Raw genomic sequence first — 12,015 nt, forward strand, 5'->3', positions numbered from 1 at the left:
GTCATGGAAGTCCCTCGTCATGTCACACTTTCGCTCACTCAAGGAGAAGGAAACCACATATTGCCATGTTTCCCGTCACAAACTGAGCACTGAGCACTTCCTCCTTTTTTTGTTGTTCTCATTGTGTGTGTTGATGATTTCAAAGCATACAGTAAATCATGTCAAAATAGATGCTGCTATAGGTAGAGCAGGGCAGATATGACATTTCCAGGACTAGTGACAAAGTTGTTTTGAGGGTTTCAGAGAAAAATACTTCTGAGTATCACAAGTTGTGTCTCAACCTTCCTGGTCAAGGCAGACCCATTTAGAGTCGGGTTCTGCTCGAGGTTTCTTCCTGTTAAAGGGGAGTTTTTCATTGCTGCTGTCACTAAGTACTGCTCAAGGGGGAATGTTGGGTGTCAATGTAAATTAAAGTGTATGGTTTAGACCTGCTCTATGTGGAAACTGCCCTGAGATAACTTCTGTGGTCATTTGGTACTATATAAATAAAACTGACCTGACTTGAGTCCACAGCTCTCTTGCTTTTCATAATTTTAAATAAATCCTTGTGTTTTCGAGTTTGTTCACACAACATTTAGGTCACAGACTATTTGTCAATGTCACAAGTCTTTTTTTGTTTTGTTGGGTTGATAACAAACCAGCTTTTATATTACAACCAATTGAGTTGTGTTCAAGAAATAGTTTGAAATTTGGGAAAAATGGATTTTGAGTGGAATATTTCTTGGCGCAGTGACTTGCTAGAGTCTTCTCATCACTGCGAAGTTGCCAGGCAACCAACAAGGACTCCAGGAAGTCACTGCTCCCTGCCCAGAAACACTCTTGCACAAACTCCAACTTGTTGTTATATTTGTGTACATGATATGACATATTAATTATCTAGCTTTAGAGGTGCTGGTAGGTTACGTTTGAGCAGAGTCACACTAGCAGTTTCCCCCTGCTTACAGTCTTTATGCTAAGCTATGCTAAACTGATGCTGGTGGCAGCTTCAAGTCAAGAGTGGTATCAATCTTCTCTTCCCAAAATATTTAAATTTTAATCTTGGTTGTTCTGAAACTGTACTAAAAAATAAACAAACAGCAACAGTCTCCCCACTTTCCTATTACGCTATAAGCTAACAGACATCCTTTTATCTATTGACGCCACTATCAAGTAAAAACTAGACATACCATTTAACTTGTTGGTGATGTAATCTACTTATTTGTGTTCAAGTAACGGACTGTCTGAGTCATGTGTGCATCCAGTCCATCAACACAGTTCTGTGCTGCAGTTAGTTAACTAAATCTCAGCTTACAGCGCAGCAGTCGTCAAACAAAATCACCACGTAACCTCTAATGAGTGGCATTTTTTCACTGGGGGGATGGAGGACAATACGGCGCTGGTAATGGGGGAACGGCAGGGGAGAAGCCAGTGGGGGTAGCTGGGGGACAAGCAGTCGCTGAGGCTCGGAGAATCAGCATCACAGCATGCTGCTGTTACCACGGCTACAGTGACATGCAGGCCAACTGCAGGTGCCAGGCCGACAACAGTGAGGCCCAATTAGAGACCCTGGGAGAGGCAAGATAATGAAATCCAGACCCGGTCTGACGTTGGTTAAGTCCACAGTCGTTTAGTGTCAACAAAAAAGATGACTGGGTGGATTCCAGGGCAAGAAAATTGGTCAAAGACAGTCGTTCAAATTTATTGATTGACAAACTGAGACGTCTGTTAGACTAAGTGAGGAATTTAAGATTATATTTCAACAGTTACAGTAAATGTCTTTCATTTATTTAACCACACTTTCCTCTCATCAAACAAACTGTTTCACTTGCTCTCTTACTTTTTCTTTCGCTATCAGTTCATTTCTGCTTTTGTCATGGCCGCTTTGCACCTGACATTTGAGTCCATCTTCACATGTATTTCCAGTGACCAATCGTGATCAGATCTCAGTTTCCCGTTTAATTTGCAAATAACACGTACATTATTGCTATTTGCAAAGGCCTAATGTGTTGTTGCTTTTAACTGGTGGGAGGCAGCAATTAATTCCCCATGCCTAGTCTGCCAGATATGAAAAGAAGTTTACAAAGACCTGGGTGTATGGCCTAGATCAAAAACTTCCGAAATGGAAATCAGAGAATCCATTGGAATCCATTTTGGTGTGGTTGTGGCTTCTTAATATGATTTCCACTTACACAGAGGATGTCAGTTGAGTAGGCAGTCCTTCAATGTGTCCCAGGACACATTTGTGTACAATGTGCTGACAGAACGTGGCCAAATGTGGTTTGAGTGATCGGATGTCAATGTGACCACAGTGCATCTTGGGGGTATTCACACCTGCACTTAGAGTAGTTCATTTGTGATCAGATAACCCAAGACACATTTTAATGCCAGCACAGAGCCTCAGTCTGTCTCTTCCAAACTCTGACTCACACAATTCCTTCAATACACACACACCCACAGACATGCAAACACACACACACACAAACTACAGCTTCAACCTCAGGGCTAGCCAGTGCAGAATGGCCTCTCAATGTGAGAAAAGGACAAGTAGCCGTGTTTACCGAGCACTACTGTCCACACATCCGTTCCCACAATGGTCCCATTGAGGGTGGGCCCAGGTTAAAGCCTATTTAAAAGGCTTGTTTAACACTGAGAAGAGGGGCCGCATACCCGAACTGCAGGGAGGGGAGAGTGGGGGGAGGGAGATGATTTCACAGCAGGCTCCTCAACCTCCACCCCAGCTTTTTCTTCAAAGCCACTTTACTTATCTTTTTTCTCTCACTACATTTGTGCTTTTTTTTCTTTTTCCTGTGTGTTCAACTTTTTTTTTCTACATATGATGTCTGTGTGTACATGTGCACGTGGACACAGTTTGAGTTGAAGAGAGAACTAGGGCCAACAGAAAGGGAGGGGGAGGGAATAGTGGGAGGGAGTAGTTGTAAAAGTGGCTAGTTTTAGGAGGGAAAAGCAGGATGGATGGGCAGAGGAAAGGAAAGAGAGAGGAAAGGACAGCGAGGGAATATTTTTCCCTCCCTCCTTCCCGCCTTTCTCTTCTCCTCATGTGAAGGACAAGCCTGGCGGGGCTGCGGTCTGGCCCAGTGATTGTGTACGGCGCCTTGCGGTGCCTCACACAAGAACCCCATTAATCACTGGAGCAGGTTTCTCACTCCTGGACACAAAGACCCCACACGCTGACTCTGCTGCATACACTTGCACATGCAAACACACAAACACAATGAATACTTGCATATTTGCTTGTGCATGCTAGAGAAAAAAGGACAAGGGGGAGAAGGGGATTCCAGAGCATATTCACAGAAGTACACGTAATTATTTCTAAAATGTTTTGGCACCTCTCAGCAGAGAGAACTGAGAAAGGAATGCCAAATAGTTTGGAGTCACACCAAGAGAGCAGTCTTGAATTGGTTTAGCATTTAGTCATGGAGTGAATTTGTTCCTGCAACACAGCACAGTCCTGATATTTAAAACATTTAAGTGTCCAGATCTCGTTATGCCAAAAGCATGCCAGAATGTTTTATTTCATATCCTTCCTTATGGCGCAAAAACAGCATCAGATATTGTTAAGCAAACATGCAAATAGCTTAAGATGACTCTGGTGTCCTGAGAAATTACATAGCTGTGCAGAGACGTGTAGGAGATACACATATTATCCCACAAGTCAAGCAGGCAATGTTTTCCAGGTCATTTGGTGGAGAAATCCCTGCAGCAATTCTATTTCCATCGGCTGCCTTGAGCGTGAGTCCATGTGTGCACAGTCCGTCTATAGTAGGAGCTGAGGAAAGGACACCACTGAGGTCATCCCCTATATTAAGACTGCAGGCTCCTCTTACTCCTAACATTACACACTGCAAAAAAATGATATTGACCATATCAAGTCATTCACTCCCACATGCAATTTTAACATGAAAATTGTGTAAATTATGAAATTGGGTGAGGTGATTACAATTTCAACATTTGCATGAGAAAAAGCTATCAGTTATTGATCATTTGTATGCGTTTTAGCAACATATAGCACATCTTCACAAAGTTGGAACCCAGTTTATTTTTATATATTTGCACATCAACAAATACATGCACTCAATTCCTAATCATCCAGCATGCAGTTTATTTTCTGAACACATGCAGTAATGGTCCTTTTCAAAATTAAAATGTGTTACTCGTCGGATGTATATTCAAACCTGTGCATCTGCAAACATAAAAAGTAAAAAGCAAACAGGAAATTGGATTGAGTGATAGTGCAATCTGCAGGTGGAAAGAGGAGGGGGAGGAGCAGTAAAATGTGGAGTTGTCTGGCATACGAAGAGACAATCATCTGTGTGGGTATGTGTATGTGTGTGTGTGTGTGTGTGTGTGTGTGTGTGTGTATGGTTTTGTGTGTGTCCTCCTGCCTCTCAGACATCCCCCTCTCATACCTAATACCAGCCCAGCCACTATAATTTACTGCCCCATCGGTAACTAGCCATCGACAGGGAGGAGAAGAGGAAGAGAGAGGGAAAGGCAGGAGCCAGAGTCAGGCTGAGGGTCAATGGCTATATCGAGCACATAAACCCCCATGTAATGAGCAATATTTGTGTACCAGGAGGAAGGTCGTCCGGGTGAAATGGAGAGGGAGCTGTACGTCACATGCAGACACAAGACGCCATTAGTCAGGAGCTATAGCGCTTAAGTATATTGTGTTTTTGTGCATGCATGTGCAAGTAAATTCATTGCACATTATATTTTTGGGGAACTAAAGAGATGACAGTTGCAAATAAGTTTTTCTTTTTTTTATCATTTATTTATATATTGTGTTGTGGGGGTATTTTCCATTGTTTTCTGTCTGATGCCAAATGTGCTGCTTCTGTATTGCTCAAAAAAGTGCTCTCTGTTCCTAATGAGACTAATGTAGATAAACAAAGATGAAACTGAAAACAAAAACCAAATGCTAAAGGGTCATTTGTTTCTTTTTGAATGCAGGCGTTAACTGTCATGTGTTTGGCGGGGTGAATCATTATCCTAATTATGCGTTATTGCATAATCAATGTGTTTATCGTAATGAAGCATATCAGTTTTTGTCGAAAATCCTGAGTGTGTTGAGGTGCAAATGCAAATGAAAGGCATTACTTTGGAGCTAAGTGTCCGTCAATGCTGTAATACCTCCATCTTAACGTTATTGGATGATAAACACACAACAAAGTGATCCAATCAGTGGTGAACAGCTGACCTCAGCCTGTGTAAACAGCTGTTAGAAGGAGTGCCTGCTTTTTTGTTCATGGAAAAGATGAGCTTTTGTGAGCAGATTAAGGCAGCAGATCCCATGATGGGTTTGAGATTTGATGCGCGTTGTGGCTACTTTAATCTTCTCCTTCCCAAAATGACATCACACTGTACCAATGAACTTTGTGCATGAACCTCAGGACTGTTTCATCATACACTCATCCTCAGTGGCGAAAGCCCAGCTGGGATTGGCACCAACATAAGCCCCTTTCTAACTGATGGGGTTCAGGGACGTCGACTGAACGCATGTTTTTCATGATGATTAAAAGCTGATGGACCAGGCATCAGCTCGCTCACACCTCCAGATGCTGTTAATCATGTAAACAATACATTCCCTGCATCTCAAACACAATGGATCCATACACACCGACAATCAGCCATGACTCTATCAGCCGTGATATAAGCAGCGCTGGGTCATTTATGCTAACGACTATGATACCGCTGATGACGAGTGCTTTTTTAGTGAGAATAGGTGTAATGGCTGGCAAATTGAAAGCTCACTGATCTACATCAATGTGCTAATGACACCATGAAACTCTAATTAATTAAAGTAGAAAAGGCAAACAGTATTTATTTATTTACGGCTTCCAGGAGTTCATTCTGCAGTAGATCAGGACTGTGGGTTTGCAGGTGTGATTAGGAGGGAACACAAGACGTGGATGGAATCTGACACCTCAGCATTGTTAAACCCTCAAGAGCAAATATGTGTCAATTTAACCAACATGCTTTCCCTAACACAAGCAAATAACCAAGGTCTAGTTGAAGCAGCGAGTGTTAATGGTGTTACATACTGTAGCAGATGTGGTGAATTTAATAAGAGCCCTTTAAGAGGACACAAGCATGAAATATGCTGCCTGTAAATCTTTTATAATCTAATTACAAGCAGTTTGGAAATCCTTTACAAACCATTTATACATGTACCCTTAATTCAGAGTGTAGCTAGAACCACAATCAGCCACTCAGTTTACGTAATCTGTTAAAATCCAACTAAAAGAGGTAAAAACTGGTTTACGAGTGTTTTAGTGAAGGGGTCAGTTTTTGTTGTTTCTAGAAGAAAGACTTGTGACCCATGTCCTGTCTGTAAAAAAAAACAGTGGCTTTAGTTAAGAAGAGGCATTACAGAATAACATTTTTCCTTTCTGTCTGATTAATGCATCAGTGACAGATGCTGAGGGGATTAGGTCTAGATTAGTATCCTTTCCATGGACTCTGTTTTTCCTCTGTTTGCCACATTGCCCTTCCAATGGTCCTTTTTAAGAAACAAACAGGATCAGCTTTCCCTGTTTTTTCCCTTTTACTCAGCTGTTATTGTGTCATTCTTGTTTTTCTGTCAAATACCAGTATGTCTTATAGACTAAGCATTTTTTTTTGTGCTTTCACAAAAAGACAAAGACAAATTGACCACTGGACCTCTGTTGTACATGTCAAACTGCTCAGTCAGGTTTTGTCTGGATGGTAAGTCAAACAAAAGACTTTCCTTCTTTCCATGTGAACGGTTTCACTTTACTACTCAGGCACTCTCTGCGCTCTTGTTTTCAAGCATGACTCATCATTTCACCTTTATTAACCTGACTCATCAGTCTTGCCAACCGTATCACGGCAGGATACAGGAAGTTGTATTTTTTTTTCTGCTGAAGCTGGCAATGCTATGGACCACTTCTGGGCGGTTTCTGGAGCCTGTTTAGCCACCCAGAGATAAAGCTATCAGCAGCAGTGCCTGTTCTCCATTGTTGAGAAGAACACCCAAACCCCAATGAAGTGCATGTCAGCAGCATAAAGGGACCAGGGTGTGTCTCTTCCCCTCTAAGTAATGCCGGTTTTCTCAGCGCTCCCTGAAACTATATTCACAAGCAGATGTCTGTTGGCAGGGCCTGCCAGATAATGACAAAGGATTAAATTGCTTGATTCCCACACCACCAGCCCACCGTGTTTGTCTACCCTCTTTAGTCACAATTTATGGGCTCTGCAGACCTGAGATAGATCGACTATAGGAGTATAAGCCTCAGAGGAATAAAGAGGAGCTCTAATCGGTGAGAAATAATTCCAATTCATGGCCGTGATTTGGGATTAATAAAAATGCAAATTTAGTGAGATGTGATGGAATGATTTTTTCTGTTGATTAGATGTCAAGGCAAAGAGATGACATGCTTAGCTGATGTATGTACACACATAAAGTTTTTGTTACAATGTTAATCATGTAAAACTATTAATAATTTTGTGAAAAACTAAAAACCGTCAGAGGAATAGTTTGACATTTTGGGATTTAATTACCTATTCAGGGCCTGGGCTAGCTAGCTGTTGTCCCCTTTGTTTCCAGTCTCCATTCTAAGCTATATCAACTGTTCTCTGGCTGTTTCTTCATATTTATTGTACAAACGTGAGAGTGCGATGAGTCATTAAAATGAAGCAAATAAGCATTCAAAATGTCAAACCACTCCTTTGAGATTACATACATACCAAAATATATCAAATGTAAATGATGAGTAATGAGACACTGCTGTGTGGAGTTTGGTCTGAACCCTGACACAAAAACATGAGTTAGTCTGTGTGTTTTCTTTATACCTCAGTTAAACTGTGTTTTACAGGTTTGTTGGCTTTCACTCAATTTACAAATGCAACATGCTGTTATGGCTGTGATGATCTGTCAGTCAAATGAAAACATATTTTAGAATATAATACATATACATACATAATATGTCAGATAAAAATGAACCTGCACATATCTCTGTCTGCATTGAAAAGGGAAAAAAATGAAACCTAACATTTGACTAAAGTTATTTAAAATATGTCTAAGAAAAAATAAACGAGAAATCATCAAAAACAAAAATAAAAAAGATTAAAATAAACAGAACAAAACCAGTCGCACAAAATAACCTGCAATTTTAAATGAAAACATAGATTTTTCAGTTGAATTTGTAAAAATGCAGAGGTAATTTTCTCTGAACACATGGACGCTTTGGACACACACTGCTTATTTCTAGTGGATGATTTGTGCACCAAACCTGGCAAACTATCATTTGTGTGTGTTTTAATGCGGCGTCCTACTGACTCCTGCAGTTTTGTGGATCACCCAAAATAACACTGTGTGTTTGTCATTTAGGGATAATGTAGCTGGCTGGCAAAGGAGAGCAGAGCAGCAAAGCAACAATTAGAGAACTGTTCTCCCCGGCTCATGAACGGGAGACGAGAGGAGGTTGCTGTTTTCATTTGGTCAGGTTTGCTCGGCCGCAGCGTAATAATCAACTGGCAAACAGTCTTACTGTAAAAGACGAGAGTTTAAAGGAGGGCACACATTCTCACTTCACCTCAGCCTCCTTATTCAGTGCAGTGAAATGTAGTGTGAAATGAAAGATTCACATTTTTCCCAGCTGTTTACAGTCTTTGTTGATGCACATTGCTATTCGTAACCTCCCAATGCATGAATTTCCCCTTTTGCTTATATATACACAAGAGGCAACACTTTCCACCACAGTGTGTGACAAGAAAACTATCCTGACAATCCCTTTCTTTGTTTGTAGTAAACTACAGCGCTCACCTGTGACTGCAGTGGCATTGGCAGCTTCCCAGAAGTGTGCGTGTGTCCATGCATGTGTGACAGGGGGTGTGTGTGTGTGGTGTGTGTGAAACTCAGAGAGAGGGCCAGTCAGGCGCCTGTGCATTGGTTTGTCTGTTTCCACACAGTCTGGGCCCCATAGGTGGATTTGCAGGCCAGATAGGATTAGGCTCCCTCTCTTTACACAACAGTGATGGGGATAAGGAGTCCGCAGAGCTCAGGAGCACTCCAAAGCCCCATTAATACACAGCGGCAGAAACGGCACAGATGAGTACCTTAAACAGCTGAGCCCACTCTGTCCATGTTTGGTTATCAATGCTCCGCTGCTGTGCCACCGCTCAATTATGCCCACAAGCCGTACTGCCCAGTGGAAAATTCACTGAATATGCACATCTTCCTGCTACAGAGCTGCAGCTCCTTTTTGATCACTCTAAGCCTAAAAAAAATCCTGCTGGAACTCATCTGGTTCAAATTGCTGCGTTTAAAAGAAAAATCAATGAAGTATCATGACTGTCATCTCATCAGAGAACTTCATAAAAGGAAGGACTCTCACTTTGGAGTACGTTTGGCTTGTTAACACAATCATCTGTTTATGTCTCCCATTTATGCACATGCCTGCACTATTATTAATTGCAATTTTCATTCTATAATTAAATCCTGTATCACAAATCCCAGTAAGGTTTGAGGAAAACCAATTGCAAAGACACTACTTTTGATTTTGAATCAACTCTTTATCCCTGATTACTTAACAATAACTGCCGACTGCATCATTTCAAGTGTTCAGGGTGATCCCAGTCCCAGTGCGTCTTCTGTACTGGAAGCTTACTGGAGAAGGTTGCGCAAAGGGAGGGTCCTCCGTGCCCTGCGAGGGTTCAAAGAGCCCTAATCACATTAAGACAAGCCACTTGCCGCTGAGTTCAATCTAACAGCAAACTCTCCCTGAGCTCAGATCAGACCTCCCGGGCCAGTTAGACGAGACAGCAGCAGTCCCTCATCAGACAGGCTGTTTATTTCACTTTGATCTCCTCGTATCACTTCGATCAAGTCTTTACGGTGGGAAGCATACAGCACATTCCACCATTAGTTCTACACATCCTGATTCATATTCGTCGTTGAGACGTCCTCTCAGCTGAAATGTTCCTATTGCATCCTCTTATTCCTGTGTTCAGAGCTACGCCATCATCTTTTCCATCTCATCCTAAAGTCTCTTCTGCTTATCTTCTTCATTTGCTACCTCCTGCAGAGCTTACTGATCTCTCCACAATCTGCCAGTGACATGTCCCACAGAGCCTGATGGGCCTACTGTGCACTACTGGAAGTTGAGAGAAGACAAACTCTTCCACTAGATGCCTATTGTCACCAACGGTGGTGCTTTTTCTGCACATTGCTTCTTTAATTTAAAATTTTGATTATTGGATTTTTGCCATGAATATAAATTACGATAACTGCTATGGGACTGCTTTAGGACAGTTTCATTCTTCCGGTTCCCTTCTGCACAAACACAAACAGTAGATAGTAATAAAATTCAGAACTTCAGCATTTAACTCTACTGTTCTGTCAAATTTTTAATAATTGGCAAAAGTTTTAAAAGCCAGACTTTCTACAATATCTGACTTTTCTGGGGGTTTTTTTTCACTTTCATGCTCTCACCAACCTTGCTTTCGGATTCAACAAGCACCTGCTTTAAGCAACAATTTAAAAAAAGCTCACAAATGCACTGAACAGAACCTACAGTTCCCAGAATAAATTAAACTGACAAAGTAAGCAACAAGCTTGTGAACACAGTGGACCATTTAGCAGCTAAAGAGCCAGACATTTCCCTCAGGTGTTGTTACACAGAGCTAAAATGACTCCAAACAAATGCTAGTATTGCTCCATATCAGCAGGATCTGTAAATAAGTCACTGACAGCTATTGGCTAATGAGTGATAATATGTCAATGTTTGCTAAAGATCATGCTTTTGGCAAATAAACTATGGTTACGGTATGGTTAGGGTGAGGTAAAGAAACACATGTGGTTAAGGTTAGTGAAAGTTTGTGGTTATGGTTAATAAAAAGGTGAACTTTTACTGCATGTCCAGTCACCACCCAGACCACTTCACTCTTAGTTTCTGCCTCACTACATGAAGCACACACTACTTCCTGCATTGGCACTGAACACTGACATTGGATGTAAATTTGGAGGTGCAAAATCATCCAACACGGGTGTAATTCCTATAGGGATACTGGCCTGGGATTAAACTAATCATTTTACAATGTAGCTTTGGTGTAAATGCCTTGAATGATCTGTAATTATTGCTAACAGGTCCTTCAATTGCCTGGAATCAGCCAAAAGAAGGTTCAATTTGTCTGACGCTAAATCCCAAATTTCATGCTACCAAATTACTTGGTGGTTGCAGAGTGCTGATGCACGATATTCTCATTGATTCAAAGGCAAGGAGATTGACATGCAGCCAGTTAGACAGCACTCTGCTGAGATTACTGCTGCTTTCTCAGTCTGTTCTGGTGTTTAAGATTAGAAAAATAACCAAGTGTGGACAGTGAGAATGCTATTCACCAAGGTGTTGGTACAGGGCTTAATTTTAGCACCTCCTAAGTCTCTATTTGTGCAGTTAAGGACGAAGCCTCACTCAGGATCCAAACTGGCAAAGAAAGGGTGTAGCTGTGATGGCAACCCATGAAAGAAGGAGGGAGGTCGTAAAGAATCCTGTTTCCGACACCGCAGACCATGTCTAGCTTTTTACAGGGTCTCTGCCACAGCGGGTCAGGGGGTCTCAAGTGGAGTTGTGTGTCTACGCGTTATTGAGCAGTGAGCGGTAGGGTCAGATCACGGTCACAGCCGTTTTACAGATAGAAATATATGATCTCAAACAATGAGTCTCAACAAAGCGCAAAATAGTGAGGGGGCATTAAAAGTCACAGCAGCTGTGGAGGGAGGGAGGGAGGGAGGGAGGGAGGGATGGTGGAGATTTTGCTCTGGTGAATTAGCAGAGGGGTGGCGAGAGAGGCTGCTTTCACTGTCTGTTCCGCTCTGTTCCGCTCGCAGTGTGCAGACCTGTAGATGGAGGGGGGGGGGGGGGGGTCAGCTGTATTTAGCAGGAGAAGCTTCCTGTGCGTGGGCCTCATGGCGCCGAGCGGGGGACAGGATCCACAATCCAACTTGCCTTCTCCACAAAACACCGATTGCTACAACACACACACACACACACACAC

This window comes from Scomber japonicus, chromosome 21 (assembly GCF_027409825.1).
Source record: "Scomber japonicus isolate fScoJap1 chromosome 21, fScoJap1.pri, whole genome shotgun sequence".
NCBI classification, from domain to species: domain Eukaryota; kingdom Metazoa; phylum Chordata; class Actinopteri; order Scombriformes; family Scombridae; genus Scomber; species Scomber japonicus.